Below are 8,860 nucleotides of genomic sequence, written 5' to 3' on the forward strand. Positions count from 1 at the left end.
TTGTCAAATGCTTTTTTTAAAAAAGTATTTTTATTAATTTATTCATATTACATCTCAATTGTTATCCCATCCCATGTATCTTCCCATTCCTCCCTTCCTCCCATTTCTCTCTTATTCCCCTCCCCTATGACTGTGACTGAGGGGGACCTCCTCCCCCTGTATATGCTCATAGGGTATCAAGTCTCTTCTTGGTAGCCTGCTATCCTTCCTCTGAGTGCCACCAGGCTTAGATGCTTTTTTTGGCATCTTTGAGATTCCATCTTATACCTATTGGAATGGTGAAGATAAAAAACTTAAGTGACAGCACATGTGGTGAGGATGTGGAAGAGAGGAACACTCCCCCATTGCTGGTGGGAGTGCAAACTTGTGCAACCACTTTAGAAATCAACCTGGTGCTTTCTCAGAAAATTGGGAATAATGCTACCTCAAGACCCAGCTATACCACTCCTGGGAATATACTGGAAAGATGCTCCACTATACAACAAGGACATTTGCAGCTTTATTTGTAATAGCCAGGATCTGGAAATAACCTAAATGTCCCTCAGCTCAAGAATGGATAAAGAAACTGTGGTACATTTACACTATGGAATACTATTCAGCTATCAAAAACAAGGAAAATTTGAAATTTTCAGACAAGTGGATTGAACTAGAAAAGATCATCCTGAATCAGCTAACCCAGGCCCAGAAAGACACACATGGTGTATACTCACTTGTAAGTGGATATTAGCCGAACATAGATGTCCTCTGAGAGACTCCACCCAGTGGGGGAATGGGACAGATATTGGGATTTGCAGCTGGATTCTTGACAAAGCACTGTGAGTTGTATGGAAGGATGAGGGGCTGTCTGGAGCTCCACAAGGAGACTATCAAGGCTGGTGGATCTGGACCTAGGGGGGACCTGCACAAACTGATTCACCAACCAAGGACATTGCAAGCAGAAAACCTAGACCTCTGTTCAGAAATAGCCTATGGACAGCTCATTTCCCATGTGGGGAAGTGGAGAGGGAAGATTAGGGGACTACCTCTGACATGAACTCTGGTGATTTGTCACTGCCCCTTGATAGAGAGGCCCTGTGGCAACACAGATGAAGGGGATGTAGGCTATCCAGATGAGACCTGATAAACTGTGGTCAGATGTTGGGGTGGAGGACCCCGAACAAGAAGATAAGATTGAGTGGATTGCATTTGGGATGTAATGTCAATAAATTATAATAAAAAAGTTAGAATGGAAAAAAAAAAAAAAAAGCAGAAACCACACCAGGTCCTAGAGTTTTCTCTCTTTTCCTTTGTCCCCTCCTCTTTCTTTTATGAAGTTTGTTATCTCTGGGGATAGACTTTACCCCAAGGCAATCAACGGTACATCCTTTATGCCAGTGTTTCACAACTGACTGCTGGAAATTTGAGATGTTGTAGGCTCCAGTGAAGTCTAAGGAGGAAGTTTGTACTGGAAAGCCAGCTTCTGTTTTTTCTGCTGGACACGCTATTTCTCCATGCTTGAAGGTGAGTGCACATCACTGGTTTGCCAGGTGAATTTCTGGAACAGAGCCTACGATGCTCTCCCCTACTAGTACAGAAAGATGCAGGTGGTCATGTATACAGCTATGCTATAAAGAAATAAAGCAACAAGTGGCAATATCACAATGGATGACTACAAGGAAGCCATTGGGTACAAATTAGAATTTACATATTGCACAGTCACTTCTTGGCAGTTTTTCTCATCATTGTCCTATATGTAGCGTGTGTGCACTAACACACACACACACACACACACACACACATTGTATGTTATTGTTTCTGCCTTCATTGTCTCAACGTAACGGGACAGACTTTAGGTACAAACTTTAGTCCTACCTCATTTTCTATACCTATAATTCTGGGATAGGCCAATGTTAGTAAATATCAAAGCCCTTTGGTTCTAAGCAATGAAACTATATTTTATGTAAGAGCTCCCCACATACCTCTAACCCTTTCACACACACCCTCTAATTTCTCTGCAGATTCTAGAGTTGTGCCTTGGGTCTTATTATTGCTTTCTTGCTCCTAGCCTGTCTCAATTCCTTCTCCCCAACTCCTTGACCACTACCACAGGCTGCTTCAGCCTCTTTTAGTTTTCTTTGCTTCAAGATAAGGACTCAGCACTGTCTTGTTCATACCAATTCCCTATGGTTAGCAATGTTTGATTGACTTTGTTGTCTTATATGCTTGACACAGAGGAATGGTGGCACCAGCTTCATTATTGCTAAGATCTCTATGGTATACACTTCAGGAGTCTTTTTTCCTGCGTTCCTCTCACTCAGCATCTTTGGTAGCTGCTATTTACTCTTGAAATTCTAAGAAAGCTTTTTTGTTTCAACCTCCTTTCATGGTCTGATTCTCCTTAGCCTTGTAGTGGTAGAGAGAGCACACTCAAAATTCCTGTGACTTTCTGATGCAGAGAAACTTGGCTTTCACTTAGGCTTATAATTCCAAGCCTAGGCTCTCCTGGTGTTTACCCATGCCCATTAAAAATTACTAACTTTTCTACTAAACAAAAGAACAACTTCATTAAAGTGATTTGATTTTTTTCTGCTTACAATTTTTCTAAAAATATGTTTAGAGCAAAAGTTATAACTTCCAACAAGGTGACTTGACAAAATGTTTAATGAAGTGACAGACAACACAGAGTGTCCAGTTTTTAAGAGAGAAGATGATTTTATCTGAGACAGGAGAGAAAAATATAAATAGATGGACAGACAGACAGACAGAAACAGACAGAGAGACAAAGGGAAGGGAGTGTTGTGGCTTCTGTCTCTTTCTCTGAGTGGCCTCAGCAGTGTGTGGAGGAAGATTGATTAGGATGGACCACAATAACGGTCACTTATTGCTTCTGAAAACCTGGGAAAGGAAGGTACATTAAGAGTACCTGAAGGATGCAAAAATACTAAATAAAATACTTGCAAAACGAATACAGGAACACATCAAAGATATCATTCATCATGACCAAGTAGGCTTCATTCCAGGCATGCAGGGATGGTTTAATATACAGAAATCCATCAATGTAATCCACCATATAAACAAACTGAAAATAAAAAACCACATGATCATCTCCTTGGATGCAGAGAAAGCATTTGATAAAATTCAACACCCATTCATGTTTAAAGTTTTAGAGAGATCGGGGATACAAGGCACTTTCCTCAACATAATAAAGGCTATATACAGCAAGCCAATAGCCAAAATCAAAGTAAATGGTGAGATACTCAAGGACATTCCTCTAAAATCGGGAACAAGGCAAGGCTGCCCACTCTCTCCATATCTCTTCAATATAGTACTCGACGTTCTAGCCAGAGCAATAAGACAACAAAAGGAGACCAAGGGTATCCAAATGGGAAAGGAGGAAGTCAAATTATCCCTATTTGCAGATGATATGATAGTGTACATAAGTGACCCTCAAAATTCCACCAGAGAACTCCTAAAGCTGATAAACACCTTCAGCAAATTGGCTGGATACAAAATTAACTCAAAAAAGTCTGTAGCCTTCCTATACACAAATGACAAGCTTGCAGAGGAAGAAATTAGGAAAACCACACCCTTCACATTAGCCACAAGCAATATAAAATATCTAGGAGTTACCCTAACTAAGCAAGTGAAGGACTTGTATGAAAAAAATTTCAAAACTCTGAAGAAAGAGATTGAAGATGACCTAAGAAGATGGCATGATCTTCCTTGCTCATGGATCGGGAGAATTAACATAGTAAAAATGGCCATCCTACCAAAAGCAATCTACAGATTCAATGCAATCCCTATCAAAATACCTACACAATTTTTTAAAGACATTGAAAGTTCAATTCTGAACTTCATATAGAAAAACAAAAAACCCCGAATAGCTAAAACAATCTTGTACAATAAAAGGTGCTCCGGAGGAATCTCCATACCTGATCTCAAACTGTACTATAAAGCAATAGTAATTAAAACAGCATGGTACTGGCACAGCAACAGGCTGGTTGATCAGTGGAATCCAATCGAAGACCCAGAGATGAATCCACACACATATGGTCACTTGATTTTTGACAAAGAAGCCAAATCCACTCAAGGGAAAAAGGATAGCATCTTCAACAAATGGTGCTGGTCTAACTGGAGGTCTATGTGTAAAAAAATGAAACTGGACCCATATTTGTCACCTTGCACAAAACTCAAATCCAAGTGGATTAAAGACCTCAACATAAAACCAGAGACACTAAGCCACTTAGAGGAAAAAATGGGGAAGAGCCTGGAACATATTGGCACAGGAGACAACTTCCTGAACAGAACACCAACGGCCCAGGCCTTAATGTCAACCATTAATAAATGGGACCTCATGAGGCTGAGAAGCTTCTGTAAGGCAGGAGACACTGTCAAGAGAACAAAGCGACAGCCTACAGACTGGGAAAAAATCTTCACCAACCCTACATCTGACAAAGGTCTAATATCCAAAATATATAAAGAACTCAAGAAATTAAACACCACCAAACTGAATAACCCAATTGAGAAATGGGGCTTGGAACTAAACAGAGAATTCTCAACAGAGGAGTATCAAATGGCTGAGATACACTTAAAGAAATGCTCAACCTCCTTAGTCATCAGGGAAATGCAAATCAAAACAACTCTGAGATTCCATCTTACACCCATCAGAATGGCTAAGATCAAAAACTCAAGCGACACCACATGCTGGTGAGGATGTGGGGAGAGAGGAACACTCCTTCATTGCTGGTGGGAATGCAAACTAGTACAGCTACTTTGGAAATCTATCTGGTGCTATCTCAGAAAAATGGGAATAGGGCTTCCTCAAGACCCAGCTATTCCACTCCTTGGAATATACCCAGAAGATGCTCCAGCACACAACAAGAAAATTTGCTCAACCATGTTCATAGCAGCCTTATTCATAATAGCCAGAACATGGAAACAGCCTAAGTGTCCCTCAGTAGAAGAGTGGATAAAGAAACTGTGGTACATACTACTCAGCTATTAAAAACAAGGAATTCCTGAAATTTGTGGATAAATGGATTGAGCTAGAAATGATCATAATGAATGAGTTAACCCAGAAGCAGAAATAATCAAATGGTATATACTCACTTATATCTGCATACTAGCCCAAGGGGCATGTCCCACGAAAGCCTTCACTTACCAGGAAACTGGGACAGAGGGGGAGGCATCCTATTGGGACTCTAAATGAGAGACGCATGGGAGAATAGCAAAATAAAAGGATACAGAGGGTCCTAGAAATCTACAAGTAGAACAATATGATAGGCAGATTTGGGCCCAGGGGTCCCGCTCAAACTAAGGCACCAGCCAAGGACAATACAGGAGGTAAACTTTAAACCCCTTCCCAGATCTAGACAATGGTCAGAACATTCTCCACAGTTGAGTGGAGAGTGGGATATGACTTTCTCATGTACTATGGTGCCTCACATTTGACCATGTCCCCTGGAGGGGGAGACCTGGTGGCACTCAGAGGAAAGACAGCAGGTAGCCAAGAAGAGACTTGATACCCTATGAGCATATACAGGGGGAGGTAATCCCCCTCAGGAACAGTCATAGGGGAGGGGAATAATGGGAAAATGGGGGGGGGGAGGAATGGGAGGATACAAGGGATGGGATAAACATTGAGATGTAACAAGAATAAATTAATAAAAAAAATGTGAAAAAAAAAAAGAGTACCTGAAGGAGGAATGGAAGCCCATCAGAAGAAATGAAGGCTCAATTCAAGGTGTGGAGGTATAAAAGAAATCTCTGACAAATCCCGTATGCTGGTAATTTGTCATAAGGCTTCATTTGGAGCTGTGGGAGCAAAACCAGTGCTTTGAGAGGCAAGACTCTACCCAGTGTCACTTTAGGACTCTGTCCAGGATGCTGATGGCTACAGAGGAGCAGAAGGATGGGTTTTGCACATTGCCCACAATGTTGTGTAACATTCTAAATTATGTTTGTTGGGTTGATTTTTAAAACTTCATGTTAAGAATGCTTAAATTTCCCCTTCTGAGTGAGATTTAAGCGTCTTCCCTTGGGTTTCCCCCGTTACTTATCTTCCTTGGATCTGTGCATTGCAGTATGTTTATCCTGTACGATATGGCTAAAATCCACTATCAAGTGAGTACATACCAAGTGTGTCTTTCTGGCTCTGGATTACCTCACTCAGGATGATATTTTCTAGTTCCATCCATTTGCTTGCAAATTTCATGATTTCCTTGCTTTTAATAGCTGAGTAGTATTTCATTGTGTAAATGTACCACAGTTTTCTTATCCATTCTTTAGTTGAGGGACATCTTGGTTGTTTCTAGATTCTGCTGCTATGAACATGGTTGAGCAAATGTCCTTGTTGTATGGTGGAGCATCTTTTGGGTATATGCCCAGGAGTGGTATAGCTGGGCCTTGAGGTAGAGCTATTCCCAATTTTCTGAGAAAGTGCCACATTGATTTCCAAAGTGACTGTACAAGTTTGCACTCCCACCAGCAGTGAAGGAGTGTTTTCCTTACTCCACATCCTCACCAGTGTGCAGTAGTGGATGAGGAGAGGGAACAAGGTAGGAGAGGAAGCTCAGAGAGAGATGAGGGTGGAGATCAGACCTGGGGAGAACAGGGCTAAGAGGAGAGAAGGCCTCCAGAGCAAAGAGAAACTACAGGTGGTGATATCTCTGTGACAAGCTGGAGACCTAAGTCAAGGGAGGCTTCTGGAAGGATATGAGGTGGACTCTAGCTGAGACTCCTAGTAGCAGGGGCCATGAAGACGGATGAGGACACCTCTAACTGGACAAGTCTCTGGATATAGAGAGGGAAGATCAACCCCCCACAAAAACTTTGGCCCCCAAATTATCTTGCCTACAAGATGTGCAAGGATAGAGATAGAACAGAGATTGAGGAAATGTCTAATCAATGCCTGGCCTAATCCAAGACCAATCCCACGGAAGAGAGCCAGCCTCTGACACTACTAAGGATACTCTGCTATGCTTACAGACAGGGCACTATCAGAGTTGTCCTCTGAGAGGCTCCACCCAGCAGTGCTTTGAAACAGATGCCGAGACTGACAACCAAACATTGGATGAAGTGTGGGGAGTCTTGTGGAAAACTGGGGAAGAAGAAAAGGACCTGGAAGTGATAGGAGCTCCAGAAGAAGACCAACAGGGCCAACTAAGCAGGGTCCACAGCAGCTTGTGGAGATTAAAGCACCACCCAAGGACCATGTATTGACTAGACCTAGGCCCCCTACACAGAAGTAATTGATGGGCAGTTAAGGCTTCATGTGGGTCCTTTTGTAATGGGAGCAGGGTCTGTCCCTGACATAGACTTGTCTGCTTTTTGATCATTTATTTGCCCCCGGTGGAACTGCCTTGGCAGTCCACAGGAAAAAAGACATGTTCAGTCCTGATGAGTCTTGGTGAGCTGAGGTAGGTGGTTAGGGGGTCTCCCCATTCCTGAGGATAGGATATAGGGGATGAGGGAAGAGAGAGAGGGATGGCTTATGACCCAGATATAAAGTTAATAAATAAATAATTAATAAAAAGAAACAACAACAAAAGAAAGTTTAAATTTATATAAATAATTTCTCTCACTTTGTACAGCATTATCAATGACAAACTTTTTACTGGGGGAGGGTTCACATTCATAGACATTTTCCATTGAAATTTTTCCATGTATATCATATATATAAAGGAAGTCAGCTAACACTTTAAAACCTTCATTCCTGGCATATACCAAGTATATAGTAAAAGATCATTCTGGAATGCTTCACAGTGTTGAAATTTTCTACAAATAGTGTCTTCTCAGCCATGTGGGCTTGCATAGTGATAAACAGACACAGAGACAGATGCCATATGAATAGAGTGATTATCTTGAATTGATGAGATTGCCAGTGAATTTTCCTTTTCCCAATATTCTGTTAGTTGTTTTCTGAGTGTTTTCCATTGGCCACTGGTTAAAGTCAAGTAAAAAAACAAAAACAAAAACAAAAAAAAAAACATACTTGTGAGTGTTTAAATAACCTGTTTTTAGAGAAAGTCTTTTTAAACATAATAATAAAGTCAGAAGGCTATATCTATAATATTAAAATTCAGAATTTGATCGGTAAAGTTAAGATAGAATAACAACTGCTCTGGAAATATTTGTAATATACATGGCAAAGTGAACATGATTAACAAACAGCTACCATAAGTCAATAATTAAGATGACCAGTTGAAAAGGAAAGTATACACTGCTCTGGAAGTATATTTTGGTGAAGAATAATTTAATATTACTTATCAAAATTAAAGTACTCATAACCATATGCTTAGCAATGTGTTTAGAAATTTTCCTACAGAAGATATCTTAGTAAGCACTTCCAATAAACAATGGCACAAAGTAATCATTTCTATTCCAAAGTGAAATAATGAGAGCACAACAAGGAAAGATAGAACTAAAGCAAAGCTGACACCCAGAAGAGAAAAGATTTTGCTCTGTAACTCCATGCCTGGCATCTGGAGCTCATGGTGGCATCATCTGTGCCCCAATAGGATGGATAACTCTCTCTGGTCCTGTCATCTGCAGCACACACATACTCTCTTGGGCTAACTACTTAATACCTGTAGCTTTCTGTAATGAAGTCCCACATTCCTTCCATCTCTCTTAACCTGATGTTTCCCCTGAAATATAGGCTTCACCTTCAGTTTGGGAAAATCTATTTAGGAGGTCTGTGCAGGAGTCTGGCCCTGCTACGTGTTTCATAGCCCCCACAGCTTCCTGAAACTTTGGTGAAAACTTCTAATGACATTATACATGTCATAAACATGTATATAATGTATTTTTACATGCCTATAAATTCAACATTTTTGGACAAAAATGCCTAATTATGCTACCAGCTTAAGATATAGCCTAG

Source organism: Acomys russatus, chromosome 1 (assembly GCF_903995435.1).
Source record: "Acomys russatus chromosome 1, mAcoRus1.1, whole genome shotgun sequence".
NCBI lineage: Eukaryota > Metazoa > Chordata > Mammalia > Rodentia > Muridae > Acomys > Acomys russatus.